General features: G+C 44.7%; 1 pseudogene across 1 annotated transcript in view; it reads right to left on the bottom strand.

Annotated features, from left to right (window-relative positions):
* The window catches only part of LOC143716244 (alpha-2-macroglobulin-like), a 71575-nt pseudogene extending 47223 nt beyond the window's left edge, over window positions 1–24352 (bottom strand). Inside the window, exons 1-25 of the transcript XR_013195966.1 lie at window positions 24204–24352; window positions 23609–23789; window positions 23337–23493; window positions 20696–20748; window positions 20540–20560; window positions 20186–20351; window positions 13643–13727; window positions 13335–13440; window positions 13097–13217; window positions 12874–12983; window positions 12611–12781; window positions 12292–12525; window positions 11979–12188; window positions 11737–11886; window positions 11400–11525; window positions 11117–11231; window positions 10216–10339; window positions 9775–9995; window positions 9578–9704; window positions 9379–9500; window positions 9232–9283; window positions 8586–8669; window positions 8126–8302; window positions 7890–7965; window positions 7535–7691 (exon numbers count right to left, since the gene is read on the bottom strand). The product of XR_013195966.1 is annotated as an alpha-2-macroglobulin-like (transcript). The remainder of the gene's footprint in view (window positions 1–7534; window positions 7692–7889; window positions 7966–8125; window positions 8303–8585; window positions 8670–9231; window positions 9284–9378; window positions 9501–9577; window positions 9705–9774; window positions 9996–10215; window positions 10340–11116; window positions 11232–11399; window positions 11526–11736; window positions 11887–11978; window positions 12189–12291; window positions 12526–12610; window positions 12782–12873; window positions 12984–13096; window positions 13218–13334; window positions 13441–13642; window positions 13728–20185; window positions 20352–20539; window positions 20561–20695; window positions 20749–23336; window positions 23494–23608; window positions 23790–24203) is intronic.
* Window positions 24353–25328: the final 976 nt, after the last annotated feature.

The raw sequence follows: 25328 nt of genomic DNA, 5'->3' as shown, positions 1-25328 counted from the left end.
ATGACGGGGCAAAGGAGATTAGCATCCGCCTCCTCATCATGGACCGGGAGGGTGCACAGGGAAATAGCCTGGGCCCTGAACGGTGTGTTGAGGGATTTGGGCACGTACCCTTGCCTTGGTTTGAGTATGACTTTTGAGTCATTAGGCCCAAACTCCATACATGACGCGCTTACTGAAAGCACTTGTAAGTCCCCTATGCGCTTCATTGAAGCAAGAGCCATAAGAAATACCGTTTTGAAAGACAAGCGTTTCATGTCTGACAAATGGATTGGCTCGAATGGGGCACCTTTCATGGCTTCCAGAACCGTAGAAAGGTCCCACACAGGGACTGAGGGGGGTCTGGGAGGATTCAGCCTCCGAGCTCCCCTGAGGAATCACACGACCAGGTCATTTCTTTCCCCCAGTGACTGGCCAGACGTCGGTTTTTTAAACGCCGCTATGGCCGCCAGGTATACTTTGAGCATGGACGGGGTTCTACCCTTATCCAGAAGCTCCTGAAGGAAGGAGAGCACTTCCGTAACCCCGCAGTCTATGGGTGAAAAGCCCTGAGCTTGACACCAGGTAGAGAACACTGACCATTTCGAGGAGTAGAGCCGTCTAGTAGACGGGGCCCTAGCCTGTGTGATCGTGTTTAACAGTCCTTCCGGGAGGTTAGCGGGTACCCGTTGATGGCCCATGCGTGTAGGGACCATAAATTCGGGTGAGGATGCCAAATCGAGCCCTTTGCCTGAGAGAGGTGGTCTTTCCTCACCCGTGTAGGCCACGGGGCAGTGCTGGTCAGCCGCATCAGGACTGGGAACCAAATCTGGTTCATCCAGAGCGGAGCCACGAGCAGCACTGGGCTTCCGTTTTTCCTGATTCGTTCCAGCACTGGAGGCAGGAGCGAGACGGGGGGAAAAGCATAGAGGGGGCAGTGGGGCCATACGTGGGCCAGCGCATCCCTGCTCTTGGAGAAAAAGTTCGGACAGTGAGCGTTTTCCTGGGACGCGAACAGGTCCACATGCGCTCTGCCGAATGTCTCCCACAGCAGTTGGATCGTCTGCGGGTGCAGCGACCATTCCCCTGCTGGGACATTGTCTCTGGACTGTCTGTCTGGTCCCAGATTCAGGTGACCAGGCACATGCGCTGCTTTCAGTGAAAGCAGGTTGTGCTGAGCCCAGACCAGGAGGCGTTCCGTCAGCCTGTAAAGGTTTCGGGACCTGATGCCGCCCTGGCGATTTATGTATGCCACCAGTGACATGTTGTCCGACCGGACTAGGACGTGGTGGCCTTTTATCTGGGGACAAAAGCGCCATAGCGCGTTGTCGACTGCCAGCATTTCCAGACAGTTTATGTGTAGAAGCTTTTCCCGTTCTGACCACTGGCCAAAGAACAGTCTGCCCTCGAGCAGCGCTCCCAATCCCGAGGTGGAGGCGTCCGTGGACACGACCGTCACACTCGAGGGGGTCCCCAGACTCACGCCTGACTGATACCAGTCGGCTATTTTCCAAGGTTCCAGAGCCGAAACGCATTTCATGTCGAACCTGAGGCGAAACAGACCAGAGGTCCATGGCCAGGGTGGAACTCGCGCTTTCAGCCATAACTGCAGTGGGTGAATGCGAAGCAGGCCCAGCTGAAGTACCGAAGATGCTGAGGCCATGCATTTTCTGAAACCTTTTGAGCAGGACTATAGAGCCGCGGCGGAAAGATTTCGCAGCGCGCTGAATGTCCAGTCCGCGCTCCGGCGACAGACGTGCTGTCATAGACAGCAAGTCCAGCAGTGTTCCCAGAAAAGAAATTTTCTGGCTGGGAAACAGCGAACTCTTCGCCCAATTGACTGTAAGACCCAGATTCTCGAGATGCTCGAGTAATGTGGCCCTGTGTTCTATGAGCTCTGAGTGTGATTGAGCTAGAATCAGCCTCAGGGATGTGAGAGCCGTGTCCATGCACTTCGTAAATGTACGGGGTGCTAGGGACAGGCCGAACGGTAGGACTGTGTATTGATATGCCTGGCCCCCGAAGGCGAATCTCAAGAATCGCCTGTGACGTGACGCAATCTGTATTTGGAAATGGGCGTCTTTCAGATCTGTTGACATGAACCAGTCTCCCTGGCGAACTTGCGCGAGGACTTTCCTGGTTGTCAGCATTTTGAACTGGCGCTTCAAAAGCGCTCTGTTCAACTGCCGCAGATCTAGAATGGGTCTGAGACCCTCGTCTTCGGTACCAGAAAATATCTGCTGTATAGCCCCCCTTCGCTCTGAGCCTGAGATAAAGGTTCTATGGCCCCTTTGCTCAGTAGTTTCGCTATTTCGGCTCGAAGTAGATGAGATACTTCGTTGTTTACCATGGTTTCGACACGCGGCGTGTAACGGCGGGGACGTCGAGCGAACTGTAGCGAATAGCCTCTTTTTATAGTGTTCAACACCCATTCTGATACCCCGGGAAGCTTTCCCCACGCATTTGCGTGAATAGCTAGAGGTAGTATGAGATCCGGACTCTGGCCGCGGCATAGCGGTGGCCACAGAGCTTCGGTGTGCTGAGACATAAACACTGTGTTTAAAGTGTGCGAGGCGGGGGGGCACGCCGATCACGGCGGGCAGCCTGGTCGCGCTTCATTTCTCTATGACAGATTGTGGAGAGAGAGCGAGCCGGACAAACCCTGTGGGGTTTAGCGTGTCTGTGAGGTAATGTGGGCGCGGGACAGCGGGCACATTCACTGCACTGAAAACACCGTCGGCTTGCGCTGACTGAATGAGTGTTGGTTTCGTTTTTACAGAAACCGTGGGACTCGCATCGTGTAGTGTTTGTGGGCACTGTGTCGTGGGCACATTCACACAATCGACATGAGTCGATTTCATTTGTGCTAGCCCCGAACTGTGGCGGGCTGTGTCTGTGTGTGGGAATGGGCACTGAGACGTGGGCATTCTTACAACACTCATAACACCATCGGCCTTGGCCGGAACACCAGAAAATACACTCTTTATTGGATTTATCTGGGTAGCCGTAAAAACGGCTTTTGTGTGCAGGCAAGCGGGCAAATGAACCGGCTTGTTGACTGCTAAATACGCTGGAAAAGTCACATCGCATGGAACTGGACGAGCAAAACGTTTCGGTGAAAATCCGGCCGCAGCAAGATTTGAACACCGTCGCTTTCCTAGGAAGGCTAAGAAGGCTTTGAAACCTCGGCCTTGATCTCGATCCTCAGCCGGGGCCCGCGCTGAGGGGGGCGGCGTCCAGCAGAGCAAGAGCACGGTCTCTGTTCTCGGGCCTGGCGGCGCTGAGAAGCGGCGGCGGGTGGTGCAGGCTGTGGCTGTGAGCTCCGGGCAGACGGCTGTTTCAAGCGACCTGCTGCAGAGCTAGAGCGCTTCGGGGGGAAGTGCATCATAGCCTGTGATGTCTTTTGAACCTCCTGGAATCTGTCCGCAAAATCTTTGACGGCAGATCCGAAGAGGCCCGCTGACGAAATGGGCGCGTCGAGAAACACAGAGTGCTCCGTATCCATCATCTCAGACAGCGTTAACCACAGGTGCCTCTCAGCCACGGTGAGAGAGGCCATGTTCCGCCCAATGGCCTGTGCAGCAGATTTAGCGGCACGTAGAGCCAGGTCTGAAGCCCTCCTTAAATCCACGACGGTGAACGATCCCGCGCCTTCCTCGTCCATTTTTCGGAGAAGGTCGGCCTGGAAGATCTGCAGGATGGCCATTGTGTGTAGCGCCAACACAGCTTTCCCAGCGGCGGTGTAAGCGCGACCGTGCCTGGCTGATGTCACTCGGCAGGCTTTAGATGGCAACACCGTCTGTGCTCGCCGTCCAGCAGAGGGCGGGCAGAGATGTGATGCTAAAGCTGCTTCCACAGGAGGAAGAGAAAGGTACCCTCTATCTTTCACACCGTCCACAGTGGAGAATGCAGCAGAGACAAAAGTACGCATCCTGGCCGAGAAGGGGGTGTTCCAAGACCTCGCGACTTCTTAGTGAAGCTCAGGATGAAAAGGCGCGGGTCTGGATTGTGATGGGGTGTGGTCCTCCCTGAGGGAGCATCCATCCCGCCGGTTGCACAGGCCGAAGTTGTCGACGGCTTGAGAGAGCAGACGCATCAACTCTGACTCAATGCCAGCCCTTCTCCCGGAAGGCTCGCGAACAGCGGGGGGGAGGTCAACAGAGCTCGCCCAATCCTCACTGTCCGACGCCAGGATAGAACAGGCCTCGGCTGTTTCGTCGATCTCAATGGCGGAAGCGACGGCAGACGGCGGCCACTGTCCGTCGGTGAGCGACTCGAGCGATGCCGGCGAAGCAGGCGGGCGAACCGGCGAGCTTTGGCGGGCAGGAGAAGGCTCGGGACCGCGCTGAGCACGGCGCTTTATACGGCGCGGCGCTACAGCGGGCTGAAGTGCAGGCTCTGAGAAGGATGCCAGGCAAGTCTTCAGAGTCACCATAGGCATCAGCTCACAGTGAGGGCATCCGCCGTCGACGAGAGCGAGAGCCGCATGATCCTCACCCAGGCAGGAAACGCAGATGACACGAGCCGCAGGATCTTTGCATCTTTAAAAAGACGCTAGCTCTTTTAGAATGCAGAGACAGAGGGAGAATGTGAGTCGTAGCGGCGAAAACACACTCTAGCAGTAAAAAAGGATAATGACGCTGGAAAGCATAGCAGGTACGGCGGCTGAAAGCGGTGAGGTGAAGGTCAGCGGCTTCAGGCTCGAAGGCTCGTCCCGCATAAGGCTTACTATCAGACGGCGCGGCTTCTCACTCCGGATCCAGCGATGCAGTAGTGCTTCGCTGAAGAGATGAAAATCAGTTTGTATCAGCCTGTCGAGCCGTATTTATAGGCCAAGGCCACGCTTATTCTGGTGGGACGTGACGTAATGGGCGCGGAGCGCCCCCATTGGGTATCACGTCACGCAGGGTCTCTTGATAGGCTGCTGCTGTTGCCACAGGTCAGCCAATAGGCACGCGAGCCGCCTTGCCTATGTCTGCATGCTGTCGCAACGTGTTTTGCATTGATTCAAAATTAAGGATAATGTTTGGCTTCAATATCTCGTGGAAAAGAGGTTTTTCCCCATAGCGTAAGATATTACGCAGTACGAGAGATACTCTCGTAAGAGAACCTCACACCACGGTAGGCATCTCATTCACGCGATATTGCGGTGATGCGCTTATCGTCACACCTCTACTGTTGTATTCCTTTTGCGGGTGGGATCCTCTCTGATATTTGTCTGAGATCCTCCGGCTGTGATAAAAGCATATTTGAAGGCATTGTCTGAAGTCTGTCTGTATAGTTATTGCTGCGCAGCAAGTTAGGGCTAGGGGACTCGGCCGACGTCGATGAGGAGACGCACTAGAGTATAAATATTACTGAACGGGGACATCGATTGTAGACGAGACCCAGATACATGTAAACTAACGTTGACTGTAGACGTTCGGGGACGTCGATTGTAGACGAGACCCAGACACAGGAAACTAACATCGATTGTAGACGTTCGGGGACATCGATCGTAAACAAGACCCAGGTAGACTTAAGTCAGGTGTGAAAGAAGAAGAAAATCTGCCATAAACTATTAAAGGAAAGTTTTGTCTAGACAACCTTTGATGTTTACGGAGCCCCCCTAGTCCCACTTTGTAAAAAAAAAAAAAAAAAGAAGAAATTATAACTATCTCGTGGCCTCAAGATAGTAACTCGTGGCCTCAAGATATACTAACTCGTGGCCTCAAGATAGTAACTCGTGGCCTCGAGATTGTAACTCGTGGCCTCAAGATAAATTTATATAAAAGGAGAATGCACAATGGAGCAGCTTTTCTCCCCAAAGCAGAAAGTGCACACTAAAGCTGCCACCCGCTTAAGGCACTTCTTGTCAGGCTAATAGCTATGGATAGAGAGCATTTGATAAAGTTGTATTTTAATTTAGGGATGTGCACACTTGTTTTGCAAGGGATTATTGTCAGTAAAGGCAGTTAAAGGAACACCCTACCGTTTTTTGAAATTGGGGTTATTCACTGTCTCCCTACATTTAGATAGGTGTGCAAATGCATTTTTGTCTCAGTGCATGCATTGTCTTAGTCTGGCAGCGCCGCCGAAGTAGCAGGCGAAGCACTGATGTCTACTATATTTGCTTCTTATTTATTAATCCAGGCAAATTTGTTGATGAAACATTGATTAAAATGAAAATACAATTTATACAAAACGAAATTCACTTTAAAGAAAGGCTTTCTACAAAACAAAACTTAATAAGTGGTCAAAATCATGTCTGACCCATTCCAAATGTTTTCAGATATATTGGTCATCTTATGATCCTCTTAGCCTACTCATCTCATGCGGTTCCCTTTTCATATAATCAACATAGATGAAATTAAAAAAATAAAATTATATTATTTAAACATAAATATGAAACGTATGTTTAAGTTTTTTAACTTATATTTAAGCGTCGCACCACTCCGCTTTGCTCAAATGCTCTGGTGTGTAGCCTATACATGCATGTGTGTGTGCATGTGGTGGAGGGGTGCGATTTTCGAATATTATTTTTGTTTTAAAATTTAGATTTGTATAAATTGTATCTTCATTTTAAGCAATGTTTCATCAACAAATTTGCCTGGATTAATAAATAAGAAGCAAAATAGAGTAGACAATAATCAGGACTGGGAGGCACCAGCACGTGAACTGGAGCGCACCTCATAAATGAACCAAATCTCAGGATTGAGAAGTATATCTATAGAAAGCTCGAAATGTCTACTTTTAAACAAAACAATTAAAAACTAAAAGAAATTGGCTACTCTCTGCTTATGTAGACAAATTCATATTAAGTGTGCATTTCTCTCTATTGGCGCGTTCACTAGCTACTGCGAAGATGGCGAGTCTGCATTGTCAACATTATCTTTGCAGCCACTAACATAGAAAACACTAGTTTATTAATAAACAATTCAAATGTTTCATGCATAATCATTACTTTAGCCGGTTCTTTATGGCAAGCTTTATTTCAGGTGTTGCGTGATATCTCTGCGCCCAAGTATCAGTGCTTCGCCTTCTACTTCGACGGCGCTGCCAGACTAAGACAATGCACGCACTGAGACAAAAATGCATTTGCACACCTATCTAAATGTAGGGGAGACAGTGAATAACCCCAATTTCAAAAAACGGTGGAGTGTTCCTTTAACTGCCTTTTACTCACAATAATCCCTTGCAAAGCAAGTGTGTTCAGTATATCCTGAACACACTATCCACACGAGGCCTCGAGATAGTAACTCATGGCCTCAAGATAAGTGTATATAAAAGGAGAATGCACAATGGAGTAGCTTTTCTCCCCAAAGCAGAAAGTGCTTATATAGTATCTTGAGGCTACGAGATAGTAATCTTTTTTTTTTTTTTTTTTTTTTTTTTTTTTTACAAAGTGGGATTAGGGGGGCTTTGTAGATGTTGGCTTGAGAACGTCAACATGTTTTAAAAAAGCTCAAACTTTTACAGGTCTAAGATTCCAGGTTTTATAGTTACTCGACCATTTCTAGGTTGTTGCTATGGTGTTCTGGATAGATAGAGAGATATTGATAGATAGAAGTTGACAGACCTTCATTCTGTTATTGAACAGTCTTCCCTGTTGGATATAACAACCGTCTGAATCCCGTCTGCTTATTAACCAATTCTTTGCACCCTGAATAATTTCTGGATCAATAAATATGTATTTCTGTGCTCTGCCAAAAGACCTCAGAACAAAGGCAGTCAACCTGTTGGTGTGGAAGATACCATTAAAAAATGTCATCAGGTGTTTTAATAAATTCCATCCATCATAAATATCAAAACAAATCATTTGAACTAGAGACACATTCTTAAATGTGTTTTTGTACTATTCTCTTGGGTTTATTATTGTATATTATCTTGATACTATTTCTGTTTAACAAAAGTAATAGTGAAAATATATTTACCATGTATTTCCATAACCATAACCAAATGTGCTGTATGATCCATCAAAATGCTTGTAGTTCATTTGTCTCTGGTATCCTGTTTAGTGTGATAATCTTTAACACTTCAACAGTTTGTTTGGGTTGACTTAATGTATCTAATTATTCAACTTTACTGAATGAAATGCAGTTGTGTTGAAAATGTATAATTTACTATCAAACAGTCTCAGTATTTTCTTGACATGATTTATGTCTCTCACCACTCTTCAGGAAGCCTGTGGCTCTCTCTCGGATGGCTGAGGTGAGCTGCTCTGTGTTCTCCAGATACTGCAGAATGTAAATATTGGGAGAAAGAACAGCCATGTTTTGCTCTCCACAGCCGTACGGCATCCGTAATAATCCGTGAAGATTCCTCAGTGCACGACCCAAAATGTCTCCTATAAACCATACACCAGAGGTGTCAAGTCCAGGTTCAGAAAGTAAAATTCCTCCTCAGTATTTTGTTCAAATCATCTGGATTTGCTAATTAGCACAGTTTTTTCAGCCAGGAGATAGAACTAATTAGTGAAATCAGCTGGCTGAGTTAATGGGTGGAATAAACATATGGCAGGACTTTTACTTTCTGACCCCTGGAATTGACACCTCTGCCATACACAAATAAAACATTTTACAAGTTCAAAACCCAATCTCCTCATATATGCTTGTAGATGTAAATGTTACCAATGACTGAAACAGAAGATCTGGCTGATCCCTCTATCACATCTTTAGGGAGAATCAGAGCCACTTCCTCTGAGAGACTGTCACCTACCGAATGAACCAGACAGACAGAAACGCATCAGCTGAGTAGTGCAATAATATTAACATTCTAATATCATCTGTGAAGTCCCAATAATAATAATAATAATAATATAATCGCAAGCAGGAATTATTGTGTTTCAAGCACTTTGGAAAAGGGAAGAAAATAACCACAATTTCAAAATGTGGCACAGCTGAACTACTAAATTTGTCATGAAAGGCTGACAAATTTCAGCTTTCTTAATTACAATGTCAGAGATATATGAGAATATTTTGGTTACTGTATATTTTAGCTCCCTATATTGGTCCTCAAATTTGGTGTGTCCTAAAAATGTCTACTATGCAATGTGTACTAATTTTCATGAAGCTGGAGTTTGTGTTTAGAAGATAAAGAGCAAATTGGTCTTTACAGACTGTATATGCCAAACATATTGACGAGTCAAAATTCTTTGAGCAACAGTCAATTGAAAAAGCTTCATTGCTTGATTCCTCCAAAAAACAACAAAAGCAAAAGTGTTCCAACATTTCCGGTGCTTATACACCAAATTATATTCAATATTTGCAGACTAACCATTTGGACACAATAACCAGCTTTGACTCTCTGTCTTTTCAGTTCCTTCCGCCTGCAGCATAAAACAAACACATCAACACATCATACTGACATAAGCATTAAGATAAAGGGTAAAGGATATCCAAGAGACATTTGATGTGCGCTGACCTGAACAAGCAAACTTTGTGTGACCGTGTCAATGCGTCCTCTCTCTGGGACGCTCACAATCTCATTGTCGCACACAATCTGGGATGCCTCTGCTTCTGCACTGACTGTAATATTCAAGACTCCTAAAACACAAGACATATACGTGAAGATACAACTGACACAAATGCTGAGACACAATGATTCAGACTGGAAAATTCACCAAGAACAGAAGGAGTGAGGATCCATTTAAAGGTTTTTCTTCCATTAGCACATAGACAGGATGAATACTGATCATCAGAGGAGGCTTTGAGAGTGTAGTCTGAGGACGGAGCTGGAGTCACTTTAACCTGTCAATCAACCACACATGATTAGAGGCATATTTGATATGATTTGATTAAACTGAGTCTGAAATCTCACCATGATGCACTTGGACAGATAGTTGAAGACAGTGGCCTTCAGCTCAAAGATCTCCCCCCGGATGATGGAGTAAGGCAGAGAGAGCTCCAGGAAGAAGGGCTGGAAAACTGTCAGCAGGAGGAGCAAGACCCAGACCTTCAGAGGACAGACAGAAGACCTCCGTCTCCCAAGAGGTGATGGTGTCAGGAACCGTGACGGGAACCTGAGCCGATCCAGAGTCCCTGCGGAGGAATAACAACAATAGGCATATTTGATTCTGACTCTGCCATTTTTTCTTTATTAAATAACAACTTTCAGCCCACAGATGATAAAATAACTGGATTCAGAATCTGCAAAGCAAGCAAGGTATTTTCTGTCCTGTGGGTGTGAGGGGAGATGATGAATTAAAGAAAAGTAATAAGATAAACATGATGTTAAATGTACTGATAACGCTTCACATACCCCACTTCAGCAAGTTCCCAGATCCACGTTTCTGGAAAGACGGTCCGAATCGTCACTGCTGGAGAATGTCTGTCAGTTGTACCATAATCACCACCCGGTCGTGAAGACATCCCTAGCAGTGGAACTTGATAACGAGGCATCACTGTAAAAAAAAAATTATATTTTGTTGTTTTAAGTGATATGTATATGAATATGTATATGGATGGCAGATCATGATTTTAATTTCATATACAGATATATTTTAGTGTTGTCAGGGTTTTCTAGTTTCAGTTTATTTAGTTTTTATTTTATTTTTAGTATTGTATGGCTCCCAAAGTTAATGCGTTCATTTTATTTTACAAAAGTTATATATAAGTTTTATAGTATGACCCGAGAAAAACTGTCTTCTCCTACTACATCTGTCACGATACACACACAAAGGTTAGGATCCAAGTGCCGTTTTTATTTGGGGCAATCCAAAATCATTGTCATCCAGGCAAAGGTTCAAAATCCATACAAGCAGTCCGAAACAAGAAACGAAACAAGAAACGAAACAAGACAGACTTCCGAAGTGTAGTGACATTAAACAAGGACTCGACAACTAACACAGAAACAGACAGGGTATAAATAGACAGGTTCAAATAATGTGGGTGGGAACAGCTGTGTGCAATGATCAGTGATGAGTTCAGGCAAAGGGTTATGGGAAATGCAGTTCATGATAAGGGTGACGATCAGGGAAAGAAACCTCTAGTGAAAACCCAGGGAACAGAAACCAGACACTGTGACAACGTCACAATAATTTTGGAATTGAACGAATTGTGTGAGTTTCACAATTTCACAAATTTAACATATATATTTTTTTTAAATATATTTAATAACAAGCACCTACATATTAAAACATTACAGCTTGGATTGTAATAACAGTATATGTGCCTATATTTATAAGTACCTTGGTATCGGTGATACATCAAGCCTCTGTATGACAGACACTGAGGGACTCGCATAACCAGATTTGTTGCCATCTTCAATCCCACTCTCTGTCAAATGGCAATGATGAACCACAATAAAAGTCATGAAAATACAAATAACTTTTTATTGTCAGTATAATCAAGAGGGCTTTTTATGCTTTTACTTGCACATGTGCAGTATATACTCTCTCCCAATCATTATCTAGTGCACTGCCACACACATAATCCACCTGTTACCTTTAAGGATTCATAGGCGTTGTCTGTCGGCACAGCTCGACGGGGTCTCACATGCAGACACTCCTGCTCATCTTCAACAGCATAAGGATAATCTGACCCCGACTGCACTGGCAGCAAGTTGAAGACCTGTGACGGGACCACGTTCACACAACAAAACTTTAATTCCATTTTGGTGAGAAAAGAATGAAGATTAATGTTAAATCTCCTGAGATTGGGATGTCATCTTAAACACTGATGGATAGCAGTAATAACTAAAGTCTGTTGTCACTAGATTCACGCTGTAGATTCCCACTATGAAGACACATTTAAACAATACCGAATCTTAAAGCATTTACACCTTGTCAGCATCCAGACGTTTTCCTGACTTCAGGATAAGGACGCTCTGATCTACAGCACTGAGGCCGCACAGTGAACCAGGCTGAGCTAAGAGCTGGAGAGTGTTTTTCTCACCAGGGACCGCTTTAGCAGGAGAAAACTGCAGAGACACCTGTGACACAGTAAATAACATTTATATTAGTAATACAGCAATACAGTCAGTAATACAGCAAAGAGGCTAATTTCTATAGCTACAATGCATACCTTGTTTTTGAAACACTTTTCAACGTCGAAATTTTTGCTACTAGCAACAACATTTTCACTGGGCAGAACACAGTATGCCAGAATCTGCACTACAGGAGCCAGATCTGAACTAACATACAGTTTGAAAGACATTTTGCCACTTGCTCCATTAGAAACCTTCACTTCAATCTTCTCATATCCATGATGAACGATCACTCCTCTGGACAAGACCTGAAACAGACAGATGACACTCTAATAACAAACTGACTAGTGCAGCCAAAAAAAACTTAAACAAAAACATCTGTAATAATATAAATACTGCACATGTTCTCACCATATAGACGATGTCCGTTTTGAAGTCTTCAACGGTCTCTCCAATAAAATAATACTTAATGGTGGCTGTAAACTCAGAGTAACACTTTAATGGTTGCTCAGAATTCTCTATAATCAATTCACTTAGTGTTGGGGTGTATGGAGTGGCAGGCTGGAAGAGCTGGACTGTTGTTGTATGCACAGGGATGTAAGGCTCGTTGTGGCCATAATAACTGCCCTCTAGAGAGACACTTGCCTGGATAACAAAGAATCAGAAATAACTCATGCAACTGAACTCTTCAGGGAACACAAAATAACTACGGGGAAAAAAACACTCTTACAATCAGATTAATATCACTTTTAGAATGACTGGACGTATTAAAAGAGAAGCTGGCCAGTCCATCGCTGTCTGTGGTGAGATTTAGGAGCAGTTTTGGGGACCAAGTGTTACCCTTCATAAGATAAACCTCTTTGTTTTGAATTGGTGCGCCTTTGAAATTTGAGAGTTTGATCTGTTGAATATAAGATTTTGCAAGAATACATTAAGGAATAATTCCATACATATTAATGGTGTTAAACTGAGACAAACTTATTTTAGAATTACTTTTCCTTCTATAACTGATCCATGTTCATATGTTTTGGGCAGCTCAGTAAATGTGGCTTTACCAATTTCATAAGTGAGAGTTACAGATTCAGATTTTGCCAAGGTGATCTCTGTAAACAGTAAAAACACCAACATAAATATTCTTTAAATAAAATTAAAGTAAAACATAAAATATTAGAAATTCAATAAAGGTAACGGGATCTAACCAAATCCAGCAGCTCACCTGTTCCTTCTTCTGTAACCATTGCATCAACACGAAGATAATTCTCCAGCCTATCCTTTAGTGTGGCGTTGAAAAAGACTGATGTTTCTAAGGTATGAATGGCACAGCCTGCCTTTTTAATCTAATTATAATGAATGAACGCAAACATAGCATGTTAACTAAAGAGTGGTTTAATTGGATAAATGGAGGAAAGATAATGTGCTATTAATTTACATGAATTGCGTTTCAACTCACATACCTCAATGGTTTCCTCTAAACACACTGGATTGGTGTAATAGTAGGACAAATTATTACAGCACACTTTCACCCTTGATTTACCAGGTACAGGGTGTCCATAAGTATATCTGTGAAAAAGGTACAAGCAACTGATCTACAACCCAAGGTTGAGTTAAGCGACTAATATATTAGGATGGGGGTTACAGTAAATAATCACAAAGTTAAAGAAAAAAGGAAAACAATTATCAATTAAATCAAAGTAACTTAATTGTGCCAAGATTGGATGAACACACTGCTCTCTTAATGCAGGAAATAAAATAAACCACTCACTTTCCGCAAACCTCAATTATCAGTTCCTCTTCTTCAACACTCAATTCATTTGGGCTTTTTACAGTAACTTCAAACTTCGGCAAAACTAGAAGTCAGAAGGCAGAAATTAGAGTTCCCTTTCAAAAGATACTCTCAATGCTGTGCTGAGCTCTGTGAGAAAACATATTTGTTTGACCGGTTGTGAACACGCGTGTCAAATACGCCAAGAATTTTGCTTAAATAACCTCTGATGATGGCGTCATCGGAATGTGCACGTAAGAGGCTGTAAATAGACTTGAGACAGGTGAGCTTTCAGGTTCCATCCTTCCCTGTCTCTTGTTCTTTCACCAGATTGTGAGGTCCTTGGTAATTGGTTCCCTTTCAGTCGATAACTTCAGACGTAGTCTACATCGACTGAATGGGATCACACCAGGGAGCCAGTCATCTTCGAGTACTATTGAACGAGTAAAATGAAATTGGTGTGCGTGATTCGCATCACACACTCCGCTCCCGCGGCGCGGGTATAAATACGGAAGTGGATGCACGCACCAGTTGCCTTTCGCTTCGGAGCCGATCGTTTGATGTCTCTGAAGAGTGCTGTTGTTTACAACGAGCGAGTGTGTCGGTGTTCTTCTGGAAGACTCTCCCAGTGCTGGTAGTTTCTACAGCGCGAGTGCAGCAGTGATCGCGAGATTTGAGCTCTCAACTGCTGTTTTAACAGCAACAAATTCTAAATGTTTGTGTGTGTTGATGGCTTGTTAGAGGGCGGAAAAGTGAGTGCTTCACTGTTTCAGTTCACTATTCATTGTTGCTGCGGTCATTCCCCTGTGTGCTCAGGCACTGATGATGGGTCCTATTTCCTGAAAGAGCAACACGGGTGCGTTTGCGTCTTTTTCCAGATTTCATTCCACCTGTGCGTTTCTGGATGCGGTCGTTCCCTTTTCCTCTCTTATGGTCCCAATTGTTGCATCACGTGTTTGAGCTATATATTTATGTGTATATAAATGTGTATGAATATATTTATATGTTCAACACGCTGAGGCAGCTTTTTTGGATGGCTCATGTTCCCATTGCGGGAATATGACTGTCGCTGTGTTGAGATCGAAGACTTTTTTCCGCAAAGCGCGAGTCCCCATTACCATGGCCCCACCCCCGGTTCCCATGTGGGATGGGTGATCAAAGGATAGTGATGGATGTCTCACCCAGTAACCAGTCCCTGTGGGCTCCTCACTCCTCCATCACACCTCAGCCGATGGAATTCATGTTGAGCGTGCTGGTCCCTCTTTAATGAACCGATCAGCCGTTTCAATTGGGGTTCCCCCAGAAGATAAGATGTTGATAGCAGCATCGGAGGGTGAGCTGACCTCTGGAGATGACGACTCGGCTGTGTTATCTCCCTCTGGGAGTGTAACATTGCCCGAGCAAGATCCAGAAATGTCAGCTATGCTGAAACGGGCCGCCGAGGCTGCCGGCTAGAGTGGAACTCCACCGTGTCCCCTTCAGTCTCGGTTGGAGGATTGGTATCTTGGGGTGGGCCGCGCTGGTTCTCACTAGTGTCGTGACGTGCGCGATCGGTCAGGCGATGTCCACCTTCGTGGTCCAGGAGTGGCATCATTGGCTCAGTCTGGTTGATATGGCGGATGCAGACAAGGTTCAGTTCCTGGTCTCCCCAATTTCCCAGGTTGGGCTGGTCGGTGACGCGGCGAAGAACTGCGTCCAACAGTTCTCTGCCGCCCAAGCGCAGACGGAGGCCATCCGGCACATCCTGCCTCCACCCCGCCGCTAGTGGCAGTACCTCTGCTGGCTCGTCGCCGAGGGCGTTCCTCGGCCGCCACTCCTGCTGGGCCTCTGCAGCATCCTACAGCCAGGCCTCAGCATAGAGCCAGCCGCAGTAGGGATGCCCAGCCCGCTCCAGGTGCTGCCAAGCCAGGTGGCAAGCGAAAGCATTCCGGAGCGGGCCGCCCAGGGATGGAGGAGAATGCTTTTGGAGTTGGTCACTGATCCACTCCCTCCCCCCGGGTGAGGGCCGAGTGAAGTCTTTGTTTATGTGTGTGTCTATTCCGCTGCTGGCTCCAAAAAGAAGCGGAGCAAGCGGTACCCACACTTCAAAGAAAGAGCAAATTCATCTGTTCCTGGGTCCCAAGAGGGCCAGTCTGGCGGTGTGTGACCCTGTATAGCCTTACACCCCTCAGCCCCCCTTGGTCGCAAGCAAGCAGCTTGGTGTGTTCGAGGACCCGGTCATCCGCCTTCTCACGCGCCACCCTGCCGCTAGTGGAGACAGGTAAGTGTTGCACTGCACACTAACACCACACTCTCCACCTTGCTGCCCCACCTCAGGCTCAGCTATCCCGCTCAAGTCAGTGATATTCATCATACCTAGTGTTGAGCAGTGCTCCTGACTTGTGCGCGCATATCTTGTCCTGCTGGCGAAGGACTTGTTATAGCCGCTCCCTCCAGCCGGTATGAAGGCCAGTTGTTGTAAACTAGTTCTTCATGCTACTAGGTGGTGGGTCGTGACCATCTTGGCCCAAGATGCAGCATCTGACCTGAATGATATGTGCTTCAGATCTCTACCTTCCGCACCACAGACCACCTTGTGCATTGCGTGTGAGGGTTTGAAGTATTAGTACAGAGTCTTTCCCTTCTAGTGCTCCATAGCCAGCAGAGAGCTGGGAGAGAGCAATCTCGCCCATGGGTTGAGTATCTCTCTCAGTTTTGGAGGTGGACTCGGTCCAACACGTTTCTCCAACGAGAGTGAGTTTAGCTGGTGTGTGTAGAAGTGAGAAAGGGTCCCACTGAAAGAACTTTCAGAGGCTCCAGATGCAGTCGCTTAGCATCCTCCATATGAAGACCGCTTCAGCGCTAGCTTCATGATCGAGTCCCGAGGTGACCGTGGCAGAGCAGCATACCCTGTGTGACAACAGTTCACCACGGCCTGCTGCCAAACCCTCACCGACTGAGGGGCCATGTACAAAGGGTGTGCTTTAACGGAGGCCTGGGCGACCTCCGACTGCACGGGCATTTGTGCCTCGAGTTGTTGCAGTTCTCCTCGCTTTGAGCCACCGCTGCTCAGCGAGCTGGTACTGGTCTGAAAAGGCAGACATTGCGACCGTTGCGTAAGCTTCCCTCGCATGTCGCAACTCACCCGTCACCTCCTCGGAGTCAGAAGCTTCGGAGGACGCTTCATTACACTATTTTCCGAGCCTACTCAATCGTGCCGCCAACGAGCCTCATGACAGTTATGGCCAGGGAGAGTGGAGACTCCCTCCCCTGGCGGTCCAGCTGGGTCGGGACCACTTCAGGGCCCCACAGTTACTCTGTTGCCTCTCCGGATTCGTCCCCCTGCCAGTTGCATATATTCTGTCCAAGTGGACAACTCTTGGACAGACACTGGCTCTCAGGAGCCCCCGGGGGCCCGCAGAAATGCATTCCCCAGTGAGCCTTCTAAAAAAGCGGCTATGCGATTCATTGTCGCTTGGCGCCTGCTCAAGTTCAGTGATTTCATCACACTCACATGTTGAGCAGAAATTCTCCTGAAGCTCAGTGAATTGCATCACACTCAGGTGTTGAGCAGAAATGCTCCTGCACCTCAGTGATCTTCACATGTAGTGTTGAGCAGTGCTTCTGTCTTTTGTGCGCCTGTCGCTTGCACCTACTGTGCCAGGTCAGGAGTGGAGCAGGTCTTGATAGTTGCCCCTTTTTGCCCCAACAAGACCTAGCTCTCTTTGACAGCCTTCCTGACTTCCCCTTAAGAGGGCACGATGGCACCCGCGTTCTGACCCCTGGAGATTCCGGGCTGGTCCCACACTGGACGCGGAAGTTCAGGTGGCTATCGCAGGAATATGAGTAGTTACCATCACTTCTGCGAGCACCCTCTGGAAAGAGGTAGGGTGCTTGCGCATTTAAAGTGGAACCTATTCGTTGAGTGAATCTTCTCCCCGTGAGGAGATCCTGGGAGCGTTCGGTCATTTCAGTGCTCTCTTTTCTGCGAGATGGGTTGGAGTAGGCTGTTTTCCTCCACCCTCAAAATGATGTTGCCTCTTTTCTAGACGCACATCATGATGCAGAAGCTTGGGAAGCACGTCCTGATTGTCAGGTTCCTGAGGAAGTAAGGGAATATATTTGCACCCCTCTTTATCCTCTTGGACCTTATCTCTGGTGCAACTGCACTGCAGAGACCACCCCTGAGCCACTGCAGACAGTGAGTTAAAAATTCTGTTTAAAACAGTTCTCCTGCTCGCATGATCTCTACTAGATTGTAGGGACTTGCTCGCTTTCGGTCAACGAGTTATATACATAATATATACGAGCTGAGACCCCGGCCTGGATTTTGCCCAAGGTTCCTACCTCTCCCGTAAAGGGACCAGGTGGTGAGCCTGCAAGCGCTGCCCCGGAGGAGGCAGATCCAGCCCTGGCTTTCTCTGTCCGTCCGCTTCATTGAGGTTATACGTGTACAGAACGCAAGCCTTAGAACCTCACACCAGCTCTTATCTGTTTAGGAAATCAGCAGAGAGGGAAGGCTGTTTCCAAGCAAGGTTGGCCCACTGAAGGGTGGCTGCCTTCATCTTGGTGAAGATTCCGAGATGCACATGTCCACTTAGGTGGTGAGCTCCTCTTAAAGGAGTGTGTGCTCCCGCCTAGGCGTTGACAGAGTGCTTCGCTGACAGATATTCTAGAGTTGTGGGCTGGGCGACACCTATACTTGAACCGCTGCTTCCCGTGGGCTCCCTTCTCATGAAGCCAGTTTCACCGTGAGCCCGGTTCAAAGTGTAGGCTTGCTGCGCCACTCCCCTCCTATGGACTGGATACGTGCCCAATTTCTACTCCAGTTGAGTTCACCCTAACTGAACTCTGTTGAGTCCTCCGCACCCCTCCGACGTCGGAAGCGGCGGAATGTCCGGTGTTAGGCCTACCACTCGTAAACAGTGTGGAACCTGTGTTAGGCTGGGTCCATATGTTGCGATCCTATGGTGATCCCATATGTGTGTTCTTCCACGGTACGTCTCCATACGGCGAGCCCGTGTCTTCCCTCGGCAGAGACTCTCTGCCGTCACTGTCGGCTGAGTCTCCCCAATTCTTAGGCTGGAGCCACCACAGTGACATTCCATATGTTGTACTGCCCGGTCTTTCGCCCATTTCATATGTGTATTCACCACGTTCCCCCCTTCGGGTAGGTTTGGCTTCCGCAGCGTAGCTTCTTTCCATGTACAGGGAACGCTTTCCCAGTGGTCCAGTGGGAACAGCAGTGATTTCTCTGGCATATGGCTGGTACTTCCTGGCATCAGGAGGCTTTGTCTAGGCACTGGAAGGTGGCAGCTCTTGTGGCACTTTCAATGGTGGATCCCATTCAGTCGACGTAGACTACGTCTGACGTTATCAACTGAAAGGGAACATCCTGGTTGCGTATGCAACCCACCGTTCCCTGAAGGAGGGAACAGAGGATGTAGTCCCCTTGCCACAACTGCTGGACCACCGCTGACTCCGGGTTACGCTCGGCTCCTCAGCTAAAAAGCAACTAGTGCGTGCATCCACTTACTTATTTATACCCGTGCCGTGGAAGCAGAGTGTCTGATGCGAATCACGCACGCCAATTTCATTGGCTCGTTCAATAGTACTCGAAGATGACTGGCTCCCTGGAGTGATCCCATTCAGTCGATGTAGACTACGTACCTCCTTCAGGGAACGGTGGGTTACATACGCAACCAGGACTTCCTCCTGAGTCGAACTTGGCAAGTCTGAACTACCAAGGATGCAAGTCGAAAGTTTGCATACTTGGTATTGAGAAACGGCCTATGTCTCATTGGGTGAGAGATGTCATCACACTAGCCTATGAGGCAAGCGGTCAAGCTTCGACTCTGGGCATTAGGGCTCATTCTACCAGGGGGATTGCATCCTTCAGGGCTTTAGCAAGAGGTGCCCCGTTGAAGCAAGTATGTGATGTGGCAGGCTGGTCCTCTCCGCACATCACATTTATTATATTCTATAGTTTGGATGTTCATGTTACTCCAGACTCACATGTCCTTGAGTCGACAACCCAAAATCATGTCTGAGGCCATTATCATGTTTGTGCGCACACACTACACAACCTTGAGGCACTTGCAGTGCGGCGCCGTTGGTATTCTCGTTCACATAGCGTTCAGCGCAGCATTGAGAGTAGCTTTTAAAAAGAAACGTCTCGGGTTACTTGACTGTAACCCTGTTCCCTGAAAAAGCAGGAACGAGATTCTGCGCTGCATTGCTGCACTGGGGGGGCGTGTTCCGGACATTCTTCCGACATTGACCTGAAAGCGCACCTGTCACACGTCTATTTATAGCCTCTGATTTGTGCATTCCAATGACGTCATCAGCAGAGGTTTTTTAATCCAAATTCTTAGCGTGTTTGCCACATGTGTATACAACCGGTCAAACAAAGATGTTTTCCCATAGCGCTCAGCGCAGCATCTCGTTACCACTTTTTCAGGGAACAGGATTACAGTCAGGTAACCCGAGACGTTCCCTTTTAAAAGCTACTACATATTATTAAAATTCTTCCCATGCAACATTGCAAATCATTTAATGACTTACCATATTTTTCCACCTCAAAATCATGTGACATCATCCTGTCACCAATAAAAGCCTTCAGTTTGTAAATGCCTTGGCGGGCCTCTGGGTTTAATTCATAAGAGTGCTGCAAAATCCACCTTGTTGAAGAAACATTTGTCCATTGACCAATCCGGTTACCTTGACTGTCCTGTTTAATACCAGAGACAGTGAAAATATTTAGTTACAGACAGCTACACATATCCTGACTATCAATGAAGAAATGTATAATTATTCCATTGAAAATACAATAATTGCAAATATAACAGAATTTCTATAGTGTTAATACGATTCAAAAATGTGTTAATTATGACTGGACAGAAGGCTTTGTGTTCTTACCTCAAGAACCACTGTACTATACTGTAAAAGAGCAAATAGTAAATAGAACATAGTAATTAAAGAATAAAAGCCAAAAATGTGTTTATTTATTAAACATGTATTCAACAATGCAAGAGAAAACAAGGGCAATAAAGATGCAAGATAAACACATCAGACCTGCTGATCAAGGGGTGCAAAGTTTGTATCCATGGTAACAACTCTGAAGTTTACTGTAAAATAGAAATTAGTGTTAAAAAAAACTGATTTTTGACGTCTTCAGCTCTTATGTAAGGGACAAAGCTTACAGTCAGCATTTCACACCTGTAAATAACCAGACTTCGTGTTAACGTAACCGTATTAAGGATCAAATACAATAAAAGGGCTGACAACTATATTCTGCTGCAGTGTGAACATGTCTTTAGAGCCAAATTCGACTGTCACAGTAACCTGTTTAAACTGTCATTTTACCAAACTTTCTGCCTATACCAGACAGCTATTATCACATGTAAAGATCTATAGCAGGAGTGTCAAACTCCTGGAGGGCCACAGAGTTTAGTCCCAACCAGGGGCGGAGCGGGGGGGTGGCTAATTGGGCTTAAGCCCCGAATGGTTTGTCAAAAGCCCGAATCTTTTAGGTTTTTTAAAATAACTTCAACTTTGTTTAATTTCCTCTCAGAATTTCTGATGGAGCGGCAAAAAATTAAACAATGTGCGTGGTGGCGGACGGTAATGCATCGCGCATCACTCAGCTTGTTTGCCAACTGCCAATAAAAACTAACGAAGAAGAATATAAATTAATCTTCTTCGCCGTTGTCATCAGGGGTTGGCCGCTTGCGGGCTGTTGTATGTTTAAACCGGCGTCGTAGCGAGCTTACTGGCTAACCGGCTGAAGTTATTATGGACATCATAAAGTTTTTTTATACGGAACACTAACAGTAAACCTCACCGGCCGGAGAGAGATTCAGAAGCAGCGTCAGACGAACCGCGGACAAGTGTTACATGTGAATCTGCTGTTGTAGGCCTAACACTTGAGTTAAGTGATGACAACAATTCCAAGTACAGATGCATCAATATCGTCAATAAGTTATTTTTCCCCCCATACTTTAATTTAAAAAGTAAATCTTTAATATATTCTAGATTCATTACATAAAAAGTTAAATATTTCAAGCCTTTTATTGTTTTAATCATGATGATGGGCTTACAGCTCATGGAAATCAAAACTCCAGAACGCCTATCTCAAAATGTATTAGAATTTTAGAACAAAGAATTTTTTATACGACCTGACAAGATCTCTAATCAGCTAATCAACTCAAAACACCTGCAAAGGTTTCCTGAGAATTCAATCTGTCAGTTTTGTTCTGGTGGTGCAGCACAATGACCTTTTCCACAATATTACATTTTTTTGAGATGCGCCTGTAATAATGTAATAAACATATTAGTATTTACATAATTAAAGGAATTGTTATGGTGAACAGTGATAATGAATAAATGGTAGCAGCAGAGTATTGCTAATTAAATGAATATCACTGTCCACAATTTTATATGTAAGCTTTTTGGGCAACGCATCATTAATTTAGTGTAACACATTGCACAATATCATCAATATTTAATGCAGCAATTCTGAACAAAAAGTATACATATTTAATAATAAGACACAGGTCTTTGGAACTTTTATTGCACACATAAGACTTAAATTATTCTCAGCGAGTTATGGTGGCGTTTTGGCCCCAGTCTAAAAGGGCTGCTATATAAGTTTTACACGCCACCAGATACCACTGTGTTTTACCTATTTAGGCAAACTTAAAAATAGTCAGATAATGGTTGCCTCTTTTTAGTTGCCAGGGGTGAAAATGAGTCATCCTTAACATTTTTGGTGTTTTGGATTCACTACAGCTGGAGAACAATTACATACAAAATAGGTTGTAGGCTCTACTCTGTGATTTTTTTTTTTTTACTGAGTAGGCCTAACTATCATAATTTTCCCAGGTAGTGTATAGATTTTTAGGCTTTCTAATATCTCAAACAGCCTAAAAAATAGTGCATTTAGCTGACGTTAATGGGGAAAAAATCTCCAAGGGAGTATGCCCCTGCCTGGACCGCCCCTAGGTTTGGGCTAAGCCCCGAATGTTTACATCGTCTGGCTCCGCCCCTGGTCCCAACCCTGCTTAAAAAACACAGACCTGTAGATTTCAGATAAACCTGAAGGACTTTATTAGCTGGATACCTGATCCTGGCTTTTAATTAAGGTTATTCAAATTCAAAATTCAAAAAAGCTTTATTGTCTATCCCCCATAAGGATAGAAAAGTGATTTAAAAATTTAATTAAATTAAAGCTAAACTCTGCAGGGCTGTGGCTCTCCAAGAACACCCCTGATCTATAGAATCTCAAGATTTCTTATAAAATAAAGTCATAGACACTGATATAAAGTGATTTATGTTATCAGTTATTTGTAATTACAGTATTTAGGCTCAATATACAGTATGTTTGAAAGTGCAGAGGGTTGTTCAAACACGCACTAGATGACCGTTTTTGTGTTTCCAAAGCTGTTAGATTGCAAAGCTACTCATCCTTATCTGCTTTGCTTATCTTTTCTTATGCTCCTCTTTTCTGTTGAAGTTTGTAAATTCATTGAACGGTTTACTTCTTTTATCATCGTCTGGTTTGTGCAACATTTGTAATGTTTGACCTATGGTGCTACTTCAGCTCATTGCATGAACATAGCAAGCTTTACTTAATGTATATTATGTATATAATGTGTTTTACAGTGACATCAGCATTATTTACTGAGGTTTAGCCTTTGAGACATCCAAAGCTCACCTGTCTGTCCTGGAATATAGATAGATTTATCAGTCTGGATAAAGGTCAGAGGATGGTAAGGCTTGAACATGACTTTTCTCTCTTCAGTCATCTTGAAAGTTTGTCCCTGTAGTTCGACCTTCATTTTCTGCACTGATTCTGTTTCGACCAGGGGAGCCTGATAAGAAATAATTTACTGTATTCACAACCTGCCATCACAAAAACTAGATGTATTATGGTGAAACAAACATATTTGATTTAGTCATTATCTTGAGCAGATTTTGATGGCAGACCTTGAAGTTAAAGCAGCGTTGAAACTCTTCCTCAGCTTTCTCCTGCAGCAGTAAAGTGCTCTGGTTACCATGAACCAGATGAATGTTCATGACAAGGCTTTCATTGGGCTTGAGAAGACTTGCACACAGTTTGGCCTCAGATCCAGACTCAATTACTGCAGGAAACGTCACCATGAAAGATCTGTCCAGAGAAAATGATCATACAATATTGTCTGAGTAGTTAGATACAATAAGCAGCATAAAAAACTAAACTGGGAGTGAAAATCAATCAAGTTAATTTGCTTTTGATCAATTATATGAGAAGTGAGAACACAAGGGCAAACTGTGTAATGAAATCTAATGACTTAATTCTTTATCTTTGCATGTTTATTCAGAAGACTGTTGCTCTTAAAAACACACTGTAATTACTTATGAATGATCTTATACATGCCTCAAGTTGTCTTTTGAACAGCAAACCTCTATTGTACAACAGATCCGTTAAATCAATACAGGAGAAATCATCAAGACTTCTTACACAATAACTAATGGTATAATAATTTATCACACTTAGAAAACAAAACACTGCCTTCCTCAGCAGAAATTGTTAAAAACTTACGGCCCTGATGTTTGTCCATCCACACAGATGAGAAGGAAAGAGAGCAGAAGGAACCCTTTCCAACAGCAGCTAATATTCAGAGTCATGATGACGAGCGATCACCCAGGTCATGAGATGAACTGGACCGTCTCTTTTAAAGGCCTCTCATGCTAAAGGAGGTCCTTCAAAACATTACTATTGATCATCTGATTAATGATTCAACCATGTAGGCAATGCAGTTCAACAACCTGTGATTTGCAAGTTATTGGTTTGTCCAAAAGTTAAATGATAAAAAAAGCAGTTCAAGTTAAGACATTCAAAAGCTTTACTCCTTCACAGATCATAATAAACATTCAGTTAATTATGAATTTTCCTGACTGTGCAATTCAGGGTTTAAAAACTCAAGGTTGCATGTTGGAATATTCAAGCATGTAAATCTAAATAGTCCTCTTTTTTTCCAGTCAAAAGAGAATTCTTACATGTTAGATGACTAAGAACCAACTGAACTAGTTCATAGTCATATAACATGCAAGAAATCAACTAAGAACTTTAAAGTACATAGCACAAGTGTACATATGATCTGAATACAAACTCCTACTCTTATCCTCATCTACAGAGACATGTAGAGCTGCTGACCTTTAACTCTATGTAGACAGACATTGGGTCAAGACAACTGATAATTAATATCCAGTGCACATACTGTACATGCAGCCACCCACTCAAACTGAGAGGGAAAGATATTGTAAGCTGCTGTTTGCATTTGTAAATTCTCTGCCTTCACAATACGACTAAACTACTGAAAATCACCTAATGATACGTTTTGATGAGACGAAGCAGAGAGAGAATCCAAATCCACAGTTTTAATAACAAGGCAAATATTACAGACATTCCAAACCTGGAAACTGGAAAATAGTCCACACAAAGAAACAGGAACATAATCCAAAGACCACGAAGGAATGTACAAGACATCCATATACCCCAATGGACACAATAAATAAATAATAAATATTTATTTTAAATAAATAAAATGTAATAAAAAGTAAAACACAAGAGCTTAAATAGGCAAACTAAAACCAGTAAATGATCAACAGGTGGGAGAAATTAAACCATAATGAGTCTAGGCACAGGATTGTGGGGAATGTAGTT

The sequence above is a fragment of the Siphateles boraxobius genome, unplaced genomic scaffold (assembly GCF_051911475.1).
Source record: "Siphateles boraxobius isolate OS27281-9 unplaced genomic scaffold, OSU_SipBor_1 6, whole genome shotgun sequence".
In the NCBI taxonomy this organism is placed as follows: domain Eukaryota; kingdom Metazoa; phylum Chordata; class Actinopteri; order Cypriniformes; family Leuciscidae; genus Siphateles; species Siphateles boraxobius.
The sequence above is the reverse complement of the archived record's forward strand: the minus strand, read 5'-3'. Positions and strand labels throughout refer to the sequence as shown.